Below are 13557 nucleotides of genomic sequence, written 5' to 3' on the forward strand. Positions count from 1 at the left end.
GCCTGAAGCCCGTGCTCCAGAACAAGAGAAGCCACCACAATGAGAAGCCCACACACCACGACGAAGAGGCACCCCCGCTCACTGCAACTAGAGAAAGCCTGCACACAGCAACAAAGACCCAATGCAGCCAAAAATAAAATGAATGAATGAATGAATGAAATTTTAAAAAATAGTATTATTTGCCTAATCGAATAGAACTTTGCTGGCTATGAAACTTGATCAAGATTTCATCAAAAACTGGGGTGATGGTGGTGCAGGGCTAGATAAAGTTGGCTGTAATGCTGTTTTGTTTTTTTTTTAAATGATCAATATACTAAGATTTTTTTGAATAAAATTTTATGATCTGAAGATTCCCACTTGGGATGTGGAAAGTGTTTCATCTTTAATATTAAATTCTTGAGCAGAGAACAACATTGAACAGCACAGTATGCCTCTTTTTCCCAGTATTTCTGTGCATCTATATTGTGTTAAGAACTCTGGGAGAGCCGGAGGCATAAAATAATATTTTTCCACTCCCAGATGGCTAGCACATTTCTGAATACTGCTGTCTAGTTTTTATTTCAGATTTTTATTGTGAACTCCCATGAGTTTTGTATGCATGTCCTCATTTGATTTGCTTATTTGCAGTGGTTCTCAAAAAACCAATATCAACTACATTGTAAGGGTAGTGGTATGTTATATCTGGAGGGTAACTGACTATGCTAAGTAGTTTGTGTGTCTATACTGTCAAAATAAGAGCACGAAAGAGGACATACGAATAAGTGGTAACCCAAAAGGTGAAAACTACCCAAATGTCCATCAACTGATAAATGAATAAATAAAATGTGGTATATCCATACAATGGGTGTTATTCAGTTCTAAAAAGGAATGTCATACTGATACATGCTACAGCATGGATGAGCCTTGAGAAAATTATGAGAAGTGAAAGAAGCCAGACACAAAAGCCCACATCTTATATGATTACATTTATATGAAATATCCAGAATCAGCAAATCACAGACACAGAAAGAGAATAGAGGTTATAAGGGGCTGGGGTGGGAGGGAGATGGGGAGGTATGTTTACTGGGTAGCAAGTTTCTGTTTGAGATAATGAAAAATTTCTGGAAATGGATAGTGATGATTGCACATCATTGTAAATGTGCTAAATGCTACTGAATTGCCAGTTTAAAATGGTTTAAATGGTAAATTTTATGTTATGTGTATTTACCACAATAAAAAAAGAATAAGTGGTAAGGGGCTTGGAAATCATTGTAATAAGCCTCCTGTTTTTTTTTTCTGTACAGGAGCCATGGATAACAGAGGCTTTCAGCAGGGGAGTTTCAATAGCTTCCAGAGCAGCTCCAGCGATGAGGACTTGATGGACATACCAGGGACAGCTATGGATTTCTCCATGAGAGATGATGTTCCTCCCTTAGATGGAGAAATAGAAGGTATCATTACTGCTGATGACAATTTATCTTTTTAAAAATTATTTCCAATGTACATACAATAACATTTATTTATCTCCTGGCACACAGTCCTATGAATTTTAACACATGTGTAGATACTTGTAATCACCACCACTGACAGGATAAGAACAGTTCAACACCCCCAAAGCATTCCTTCTTATTACCCTTTGCAGTCAGTCCTCCCTGACCCCCAAGCCCTGGTAACCACTGATTTGTTCTCTGTCCCATAGTTTTTCCTTTCTGAGAATGTCATATACATGGAGTCACATAGTTTCAACTTTTGAGACTGACTTCATTCACTCAGCTTAATGCCTTGGAGATTCATTTAAGTTGTTCATTCCTTTCTCTTGCTGAGTAGTATACCCCAGAGTGGGATCACTGGATTGTGTGATAAATGTATGCTGAACTTTGTAAGTAACTGCCAAACCATTTTTCAGAGTGGCTGTACCATTTTGCATCTGAACTAGCCATGTATGGTAGTTCTTCCACTTGTTCTGCTCTTAGTATTTTCAATAATTTTAATTTTAACCGTTCTAACAGCTATGTAGTGTTATCTCATCATGGTTTTAATTTCATTTCCCTAACGGTTTATGATGTTGAACATCATTTCATGTGCTCATCTGCCAACCTTATATCCTCTTTGATGAAGTGTCTGTTCAAATCCTTTCCCCTTTTTATAATTGTTTTCTTATTATCTGGAATATATTTATAAAATGAGAATTCCCCTTATCTATTATTTGGTTATGCAGTAACATCATTCTCTTCATTGGCTGCATACAATTTCATGGTATAGCTGTACCATAGTTTACTTAACCAAGCTTCTATTGTTGCACATTTCAGTTGCTTCCAATCTCTTGCTATTACAAACAATGCCACAATGGACAACCATGTGCGTGTGTGTGTGTGTGTGTGTGTGTGTATCTTTTAAGTGTATGAGAGCATTTCTGTAGCATGAGTGTGTAAGAGTGCTTATTTTCCCTTTCACCAGCCTTGCTGGTGCTAAATATTATAATTCTTTTTTCATCTTTACAATATGATAAATAAATAAATACATCCCTATTATTGTTTTAATTTTCAATTTTTAAAATTAATGAGCTTGAGCATATTTTCATGTTTATTAACCATTTAAATTTCTTTTTCTGGGGAATTCCCTGGTGGTCCAGTGGTTAGGACTTTGCACTGTCACTGCCGAGGGCTTGAGTTCAATCCCTGGTCAGGGAACTAAAACCCCACAAGCTGTGCGGTCTGGCCAAAAAAAATTCTTTTTCTGGAAGTTTCCTGTTCATATGATGTTCCTATTTTTCTAATGGGCTGATTATCTTTTCTTATTTTCTCTCACACTTTTTTTTTGTTGTTGCGGTATGCAGGCGTCTCACTGTTGTGGCCTCTACCATTGCAGAGCACAGGCTCCGGACGTGCAGGCTCAGCGGCCATGGCTCACGGGCCCAGCCGCTCCACGGCATGTGGGATCTTCCCGGACCGGGGCACGAACCCGTGTCCCCTGCATCGGCAGGCGGACGCTCAACCACTGTGCCACCAGGGAAGCCCTTTTCTTATTTTTTTATAAGAGCCCTTTATATTATTATTATTAATCTTTTGTCTAATGTAGGTTGAATATGTATATTTTCTATTTCTGGTTTGCTTTTGTTAACTTTGTTTTTTTTAATCTACAAATATTTTAAAATTTTTGTATAGCTAGGTATATAACCCTTTTATGACTTCTGAGTTTCTTGTTGTAATTAGAAAGGACTGTATCACTTTAAGATTAAATTTATATACTTTATTGTCTGGTTCTTTAAGTGATTGGGATTGCCATTCTCAAAGTGAAATCAGGGGACAAGAAACTACTGTCAGAATTCATTATTTAGCAAATTTGTATTAAGGGCCTATGACATTACAGATATTTTGCTAGGTTCTGGGAATTAGCAAGGCTTTAAGGCACCATCCCTGCCTTCATGAAGTTGATTCTAGCTAGCCTAACAGACACATAAGTACTTATGATAGTACCTACCTACCTACCTACCTCTTAAGAGTTGTTTTCAGGATTAAATGAGATAATAACATATAAAGTGCTTATGTACCCAGCATAGAGTTAATGCTCAATAAAATGTTAGCTATCATAATCATCAGCATTATTATGTCTATTATAACCCTATATTACAAGGACTTAGCAGAGGACGCATTCTCTCTCTCTCTCTCTCTCTCTCTCTCTCTCTCTGTGTGTGTGTGTGTGTGTGTGTGTGTGTGTGTGTGTGTGTGTGTGTGTAGGATTGGAAAAAATTTCACAGAAAAGGTGTGTTTGAGAAGGGCCTTGAAAGGTAAATTATTTGGTAGGAGGAAGAGCATTTGAGGCAGAAAGCAAGCTTTTACAGAGATAGCAACAGGCATAATATACAGAGGTATAAAAAGACAGAATATAAGCCCAAATAAGTAAATTGGGGCCTGAATGTCATGCTGAGAAGTTTGAATTAACCTTATTGTCACTGTGAGGACAAAACTCCTTCACATACTCATTCAACAAATACTTTTCGAGCACCTGGTATGAACCAGGTACTGCTATAGGCACTGGGAATACAGTGGCAGGATTAACATAGATAAGATGCAAGCTGATCTGGAATTTAGATCTAGTTGGGTAAATAAACAGATTCTCTAGTTAATTACACATTGTGATAAGTTTGAGGATGGAAATAAACTGAATGATAATAGATGATAACTGGGGAATACCACAATAGTTGGAAAGGTCAGGGAAGGCTCCTCTGAGGGGAGGTGCCCAACTTGGGATGAATATACAGGTAAGAAAACCACAGGTTCAAAAGGATAACAAGAAATTTGCCTGGTAAAGGTACCTCAGGGCAGTGACAGTAGAAGAGAGCCCCTGAATTTAAAGTTCATAAAAGAAAGGTACTCATGGTTTGGTATTTAGTGGGTTTTCCTATTTGCCTACTAATATAAAAGGGACATGTGTGTGTCATGTCCATTTATGAGTACTTACAACCACAGTGAGTCAGTCATACCAATTACTGGCTCTAGTGAAGTGGTCAGTTAGGGTATCCATTAGCTTAAACTGGCTACCTCTACTTAAGCCTTCTGGCTAAACCAGAGTGGTTTAGCATAGTTACCATCATTGCTTCTAATGAAAAATGATTTCATATGGCATCTGTATGACCAAAGTAGTTTTTCTGTGTTCACGTTGCTCTGGGTAGGTGATTGGGGCAAGTATCCATTATTCCTATTTAATAAACTAGAAAACTGAGGCAGACAAGATTTTGACATTGCTTATGATTGTGGAATATAGTTTTAGGTGAGTAGTCCTTCATCACTTATCACTAGCCTTTACAGGAGAATTACTACTTGTGGCTTCCAACGTCTGACCGTATAATAATGAGGCTGTTTTCCATGAGCCACACACAAAAATCAGTCCACTTACAATACTCCGTAGTGTTATAATTTTCTTGCTTTGCTTTTTAATTGTTCTTATTTTATTTAATGTTTTCACATGGGATTTCCTAGTGAACACAACAACAGAAAAAAAAGGTCATAAAGTCCTTGGTATTTGGTGGTGAAACTGTGCATAAAATATTACACTTTGTACCAGGCACAATGGCACGTACTAAAAAGATTAGTTAAAAGGAGCTTGAAAGGCAGTAGAAGTGGTCCTTTTTTTCCAGATGGCTGGAGGGATTGATTTATGAGTAATGAATAAATAAATTATGCATGTCATGGTTAAATGCATCTGAGGTAGTGTTATAGTAGTCTGTAAATTAGAAGAAACATAAACACAGAGATCTGAAAGAAGGGGAGGAGGAGGCAAATAGAAAAAGGGTTTGAGTAACAGGAAGAAATTCAGAGCTATTCTCATAGTCCATCTGTTCTCACTTGCCTGCCTCTGCAGCCTGGAACTCCTGGTCAGCAATTCAGCGATTCATTCATTTATGGAACACCCAGATACGAACTGTGTTGTTTTGGTAACGTTCTTCGATTCTCTTTTCCCCCTCGCTTCCTTGTCTTTCTACCTAGCATGCCTTGCTGCTACTCCCTAACTGTAGAATGAGGAGACATTCCTGGCAGAAAGAGCAGCACAGGTAAAGGCACATAGCAGCATGAGAGAGCGTCCTCTGCTCAAGAAACAGAGTCTGTATGTCTGAGGCCTGAGACTCCAAGGGTGGGGATGGTGAGAGTTGGAGCAGGATATAGGCTGGGTGATCTAGTTAGAAATCTAGGTGGGGTCCAGATTGTCTGTGCTTTTGGACCTCATCTTGTAACCAAGGAGTCACCAAATGATTTAAAAGCAGAGGAATGATGTGATCAGATTGGTGTTTTAGAGAATTATGGCAGTGTGGAAGATAGGTTCAGGGGAAGAGTATGCTGGAGACTGGAAGACCAGTTAAACTGTTAGTTTTGAACAATCTAGGCAAAAGAGCAAAGGCCTGAATTAGGACAGCAGGAAATGGAGAGGGGGAAAGAATAAGTTCTGGAGAAATTTCAGAGTGGGGATCAATAGGACCAATTAGACATGGAGAATAAACCAGAAGAGACACAGATGACTTCAAAGCCCAGGTGGAGTATGAGCAGGCCATTTCCCTCTCACGTGTGAGAACATGCCCAGACCACCCCTGCCAGCCTCAGCATAACCTCCCGATGTCCCAGGGAAGGGAAAAATCTTTTAAAATGAAAAACATGACGGTGCATGAAATCCACCATGGAAGCTGTGAAACAGTTCTGTTTGTTCTGCCCCGCTGTAAAGAAAGATCATAGTATTCCTTCAGAGAGAAACAGAAAACATCTTAGGCTTCAGCTCATGGAGAATCCTCCCTTCATCATCTCAGTTAGGCTCTCCCAAACTGACTCATTTGTGTGGATGGTGCCAGGAGGAGAAGGAAAGGGAATTTGGGAACCGTCACCCTCATAATATTCAAACTTCCCTAAACGCTTAGCCTAGGAGAATGGCAATTGTTATCGCTGCTTTTTGAGCTTGAAAAAAAGAAAAAGTAGCCCTTATCAAAAGCTCCGTGGGGCCATAAACCTCACCTGTTTTAATATGCTGACCCCATAAAATGAGGCCTATGGTTATGGTCCATTGGCTTTAAAGGCTTCCTTTAGGTTCTTTAATGGGAAAATACCCGGTCAGATTTCAGAATGTATGCCCTCTAATCTCTCCCCCATTTATATATTTATATTTTTGTCTTAAGTATATGTTTTATTCAGGTCTACTGAGTTTTTACCGAATGTCCCATCCAGGACACCGCATTACATTTAGTTGTCTAGTCTCCTCGGGCTCCTCTTGGCTGTGTTGGTTTCTTAGACTTTCTTTGTATTTGGTGACCTTTGACAGTTTTGAGGATTACTGGCCAGGTATTTGTAGAATGTTGCTAAGTTGGGATTTGTTTGATGTTTTTCTCATAATTGGACTGGGGCTTGGGGGAAGACTAGAGGTAAAGTGTCATTCTTACCACATCATATCAAAGGTATATACCATCAATATGACTCATCACTGCTGATGTTCACCTTGATCACGTGGCTGAGGTAGTGTTTGTCAGTTTTCTCCCCTGTGAAGTTACTCTTTTTTCATCCTTTCCATAATGTGTTCTTTGATTAAGGAAGTCACTGCGTAGCTGACACTTAAGAATAAGGAAGTTATTCTCTACCTCCTTGAGGGTGAAGTATCTACAAACACTATTTGGAATTGTTCTTCATCGGAGATTTCTCTATTCTCAGTTATTTATTCATTCACTTATTTATATCAGTAGGGACTCATCTGTTTAATACTTTGGGCTATAATCCATTATTACTTTATTTTATTCAAATTTTTCTAACTTTGCATTTGGAGCTCTTTCAATTGGCTCTGTCTCCCTTTGATGTATCCCTGTCACTGTGCAGGTTTCTTAAGCACTTATTTACTTTCTGGTACTACAATATGCTCCAGGCCCATGTTATATACTTCCTGCCTCAGTCCTAGAATCAGCCATTTCTCCAAGGAACCCTAGTTCCTTTCAGCGGAGATTGGTATTAGAAAGCAAGATCTGGGCAGGAGGTGTGCTTTTTTCTGTTGGGGCGTTGTTGCTTCTAGGTCCTCTCAGTAAGGAAATATAAATATATGTGTATTCTGACCCATGTATTTACACATACCTGTAAATAGATTATCTGTATGTAACTATCTGCATCTATATTAAGCTAAACATGAGATCATACTGGTGTCTCTAACTGTAATCCGTTACCACATGGATCATTCTTGCCTCCTCCCCTTGCTTGTCTGTAACCTTCCCCTCCAGGTAGTGAGAAACGTGGCTCCCACCATCCACCATCCAATATTTAACTGTTCATTTCCAGTGTATGTGCATGGTTTCAAATTGTTAACCCATACCCTCTGTGGGAAACTACTTTATCAACTACAGTAAAGTGCTTATACAAAATTCTTTTACCTTTAGTCTTACAAACTCCACTCATTTCCAGTTACTTGGGTCAGCATCTTTTTCCTTTAGTGAGGCTGTTTCACAAATTTGTGATATAATTGGATTCTTTTGCCACATTCTGCATTCCATCCTGAGATTTTCTTTTTAATTGCATACATTAAGGTTCACTCTTTGTGCTGTAAAACTCTATAGATTTTGGCAAATGCATAGTGACATGTATCCACTATTACAGTATCATGCAGAATAGTTTCACTGCCCTAAAAAATCTCCTGTGTCTTACCTATTCAGCATCCTTTCTTCTGAGTCCCTGGCAACCATTGATCCGTTTTCATCTTTATAAATTTGTCTTTTCCAGAATGTCTTTATAAATGGAATCGTACAGTACATAGACTTTTCAGATTGGCTTCCTTCACTTAGCAGTATGCATTTAAGGTTCTTTCATGTCTTTGTGTGGATTGATAGCTCGTTCCTTTTCATCCCTAAATAATATTCCATTGTCTGGATATACCACAGTTTGTCTATTCATTCACCTACCTACTATAGGACATCTTGGTTTCTTCCAACTTTTGGCAATTATGACTAAAGATGCTACAAACATCTGTGTGTAGTTTTTCCTGTGGGCGTTAAGTTTTCAAGTCAGTTGGGTAAATATATAAATGCAATTTCTGGATTATATGGTAAGACTATGTTTGGTTTTATAAGAAATTGCCTAACTGTCTTCTAAAGTGGCTGTACCATCTTGTATTCCCAGCAGCAATGAATGAGAGTTCCTGTAATTCCACATCCTTGTGAGCAATTGGTATTGTCAGTGTTTTAGGTTTTAGCCATTCTAATAGGTGTGTAGTGGGAACTTGTTGTTAATTTGCATTACCCTAATGACAAATGATGTTGAGCATCTTTTCATTTGCTATTTGCCATCTGTATGTTTTCTCTGGTGATGTTCAGATCTTTTGATTTTAGCTCTTCTTTTCTAATATACACATTTAATATTATAAATTTCTAAGTACTGCTTTTTGCTGTATCCCACAAATTTTGTTATGTTGTATTTTCATTTTCATTTACTTCAAAATGTTTTAAAATTTGTCTTCAGACTTCTTTGACCCATGGGTTATTTGGAAGTATGTTGCTTAATTTCCAGGTATTTAGTCATTTTCCAGCTATTTTTCTGTTACTGGTTTCTAGTTTAATTCCCTTGTGTTAAGATTTATGTTAAACTGGCTAGGAGTTGGGCTTTGTTTAATGTTTGGTGTAATTATTAGTGCCAGGGGTTAAATTCCTGTAGTGTCCTTGTTTTTGTCTTCTCTCTTGATTTTGAGTTTCCTTAAGTACAATTCCTTGAAAGAGATTCTGTGTCTTGCAGCTGTAATCCACTGTTATTAAGATATGGGAGCCCCATTGGTGTGGTTGTATGGTATGGGGGAGCAGGTTATTTTATAATCTTCTGATTAAATTGCATTGTCTGTTGGACCTGTGTCTTGTGTCTTTAACCTTCACAAAGTGTAATCCGGTGTTATAGCTTTTTGTTCTCCCTGCCCCCTACTCCTGTCTCTGACCTCAGCATTCCCAGCCCATTTCCAGGAAGCCCAGACCCCTACTGACTTTGCTTTTTTTCCCTTAAGTGAGACGGGTTAGGGCTGGAGAGGGAAGAATGCCCTTCCCCCAACTGGGATAAGGCTCAGGCAAAGTATTTTCCCCTGGAGCATAGGCCTTTGTTACAGAGACAGGTCTGGCCTATTTCACAATGATATCTCTTCACTTCTCCTCTGAGCTAGGAGGACATGTTTCTTAGCTCTTCATTTTGAGAACTTGGTAGGGTTCCTGGAGATAAAAGCCACCGAAGTATAGGCTCAGGAGATCCTTACTCTCACACAAGTCCACACACAGCCTTCAGCAATTCATCAAAGTTGCCTTTAAGTAGCCCTACCAGTTATGGTTCTAGCAGTTTCTACTCCAGGTAAGCAGATCTCTCTGTGTCTTTTTGGATAAGCCTGTCTCTTCAGATTTGGGGGTAAGAGTTTCCCTTGCAGCAATTCTCCGGTGGGTCTAAGAAAAGTTATTGATTTTTTAGTTTGTCTAGCTTTTTCTTGCTGTACGAATGGGAGCAACAACTTTTTTGTTTTTTTAATTGAAGTATAGTTAATTTATAATGTTGTATTAGTTTCAAGTATACAGCAAGACAATTTCTGAGCTTTTTACTTGCCAGAGCTGAATCTGGAAGCTCCCCGTTTATTTTCTAATTAGTGAGACCACTTTGGTCCCCTCTCAAAGGGAGAAAAAAATTAGAGAGCGTTTGGCCTCTAATAAATCCTGAGTGGATTATTATGAACCTCACCTTGTTCCAATTTATGGCATTATGTGGTAGATGAGAGGGTTGCTGTGATGTTTCAGGAGTGTGTGCTGGGTGTTTCCGGGGTCTGTGGCTAGCAGGTACTCCAGAGGTACCGTGGCCATGTTGGTATAGTTCTAGTTAGGCACAGACTGGAAGTGTTGGGTCCCAGGTTGTGCTCTACTTCATCTCTCAGCTGAATCTTACTTTCCTAAGGATTGGTAGTACCATTTATTGATCTTGCCAGAAGGGTATTCTGTGATAACTCTGCAATCAAAATACCATTTGGAATTCCTCAAAGCTAATGTCTTCTCAGAAGTCATTCAACACAATGTACGAATAACCCACAAATAATCATTGCTAAAATTATAGAGTACGAGAGTTGGAAAGGACCGTAAAAATCATACATGCTGATATGCCCTCATTTTTACGATGGGGAACCTGAAACCCACAGAGATCAAGACAGTTGCCCAGGGTGACACAGTTAGTGAGTTATGGAGCTAGGGTTGGAATCTGTATCTTCTCACTGCTGGACAATGAATCTGATCACAAAGACTTCCTTCCTTCCTTCCTTCCCTTCCCTTCCCTCCCCTCCCCTCCCCTCTTTCTTTCCTTTCTGCATTGGGTCTTCATTGCTGTGCGTGGGCTTTCTCTAGTTACGGCAAGTGGGGGCTACTCTTCGTTGCAGTGTGCGGGCTTCTCATTGCGGTGGCTTCTCTTGTTGCGGAGCACAGGCTCTAGGTGTGTGGGCTTAAGCAGTTGTGGCACGTGGGCTCAGGAGTGGTGGCTCACAGGCTCTAGAGCACAGGCTCAGTAGTTGCGGCGCACGGGCTTAGTTGCTCCATGGCATGTGGGATTTTCCCAGACCAGGGATGGAACCTGTGTCCCTTGCATTGGCAGGAGGATTCTTAACCGCACTGTGTCACCAGGGAAGTCCTCCCATTGACTTCCATGTAAAAATTTAGTTAAGTCATCTTCCTCTTGGTGCTTTCCTCCTAGTGTTCTACAGAAACTGTCACCTGCTTTGTTTCTAAATACCCCAGTGGTCTGCCTCTCAGAATGGAAGTCTTCCCTTTGCAATGTCTTGTCTCTACTCTTCTAGCTGCATTATCATTATTTTTATTTTTAGAAACACTTATATAACACATAAATACACGTCACTGTTAAAGATTCAAACAATGCACATGTATATAAAATGTGAAAGTTCCCTCACTACTTCCCACTCCAGAGATAACCCTTCAAAATAACTCAGTTGTGACCCTTTCAATTCTTTTTCTATCAAGTTAACACAGAGACACACACTTTAATTTTTTTAAAAAATCTACTTATTATTTTATAACTTGCTTTTATCACATAGTAAGTTTGGGAGATTTTTCTATTTCAGTACACATCAGTCTACTTCTATCCTTATGCTATTCCCCCATTACTGGACTCTTTCATTGTTTCCAGTGCTGCAGTGAATAGCATACATACATTGGTGTGCACAGGTACAAGTGTTTCCTTAAGAGCAATTCCTAGGTTGTGTGTGTGTGTGTGTGTGTGTGTGTGTGTGTGTGTTTAACTGTTTTGTTTTTTTTTTTTTTGTCCATGACATCACACTATTCCCATGAATCCAAGAAGAATCTCCTACTTGGTATTTCCTCTCTTGAAGTTTTTTCTCCTGCTAAAGAATAGTTGCTAATCTTTTTTCCCCAACTTCCTTTTGGAGATTAATAGAGAGAAACCAATGCAGACTCAATATAGAAGAACTGGAGAAATGCTGCTTCTAAAATAATAAGCACAAGTAGTCACACAGGATCGTGCTAGCCAAAAGCTTTCTCAATACTCTGGTATGGAATGTGCATTTTAGAGCAGGGTTTCCCTACCCATTACATTTACCAGTCTTCTTGTCAGTCCCTTTTATGTATAAATTTGAGAAGGAAGGAATGAAAAACAAGTAATGGAGCAGAGGGCTATTTTCTTTATGTGGACAACCCTCTCAGCAACATTGTCAAACCTATCCCCTCTACTTCTATTTCTACATTGATTTTGTACAGTGGGGGTCTGCAGATATCAAGCCATACTCCTCAAGCTATTTTTCCTAACACTGGTAACTCTGGCAATTAGCACCCTGGCTCCACTGGTAATGAAAGTGATTTGGGTGGGGAACTTCCGCGTTAGAGTAGATGCTGGGAATAGAAGGCACAAAAGGTACACTGTCAAGCAAATGTCTACAACCCAGTGGGGGCAGAGCTGTATCCAATGGGAACCAAGGAGTCTGAAGGTGCTATAAGAATCTAGATTCACGCATATCTCGAAAGCCTTTTCCCTATCCCTTTCTCCCATGCCCCACCTTCCTATATACTTCTCACGGCCCTCACACTTCATTTTAATAGTACATATCATAGATTCATTATTGTTTTTGCAGTCCCGTTCCCCACCTCTCTCACCACCTCTCTGATTGTCTAGCTCAGCAGAGCTGGGATAGAGAGTTTCCTCTTTGTTGTCCTTCCTGCCTCTTAGCTTCACATTTTAACGTGCTGTGAGCAGGAACCAAGCAGTCAGTCCTTAAATGAAATGGGTGCAGGGTGACAGTCAAAACAACACAGGCACTGACCCGTCAGATTGGATGTCAGATATAGCTGCGGGTAGTGTTCTGGAGCCTCCTAGTGTTCCAGCTGCTGCATCATGGGAAAGTTCAGGAGCCTTGGGGGGGATGGTTGTGGGGGAGGAGAGTCCTTGGGAAAGAGTAGTTATTTATCTACAGCCACAGGTATTTCACTGTTTAACAACCAGTATGGCTGTACAGATGTGTATCAATGGAATAGTCACCCTGAATAAGTGTCCTGGGGCCGAACTAAGGTAGTATATTAAAACATAACATGGTCCTGTGACATTCTCCAGGACTTACATAGGAAGACATTTGCTTTTCAGGGCAATCCCCTGGCGGTCCAGTGGTCAGGACTCTGTTATTTCATTGCTGTGGTCCTGGGTTCAATACCGTAAGCCGCAGGGCGGTGTGGCCGGGGCGGGGGGAGGAGGGGGAAAGCATTTGCTTTTCAGCCACTGGGTTTCGGTAAGTGGGGAAGCAAAATGGAGGCACAAGTTGATATATAGAAAGGTCCTAAAAATGTTGACTAATTATTGGGGCTTCAACTGTAATGTATTCTCAAACGTAGAGATGAATGGAATGTGAAAGGGTTCATGGCTTATTGGGAGATCTGGAATGGATGAACCAGTACAAGAAGGGAAAAGGGTGCAGGTATGGAAGTGAGAAGTGGCTCATAATAGACCCTTAGTACTTGCTGTTGAATGAAGTTACAGTTTAAAAGATTGCAGGATGAATATCTGCTGATGTGTGCTAGGTCGAGTGTTGACTTTTTTGTACACGTGC

This window comes from Grampus griseus (genome assembly GCF_964374135.1).
Source record: "Grampus griseus genome assembly, chromosome: X".
NCBI lineage: Eukaryota > Metazoa > Chordata > Mammalia > Artiodactyla > Delphinidae > Grampus > Grampus griseus.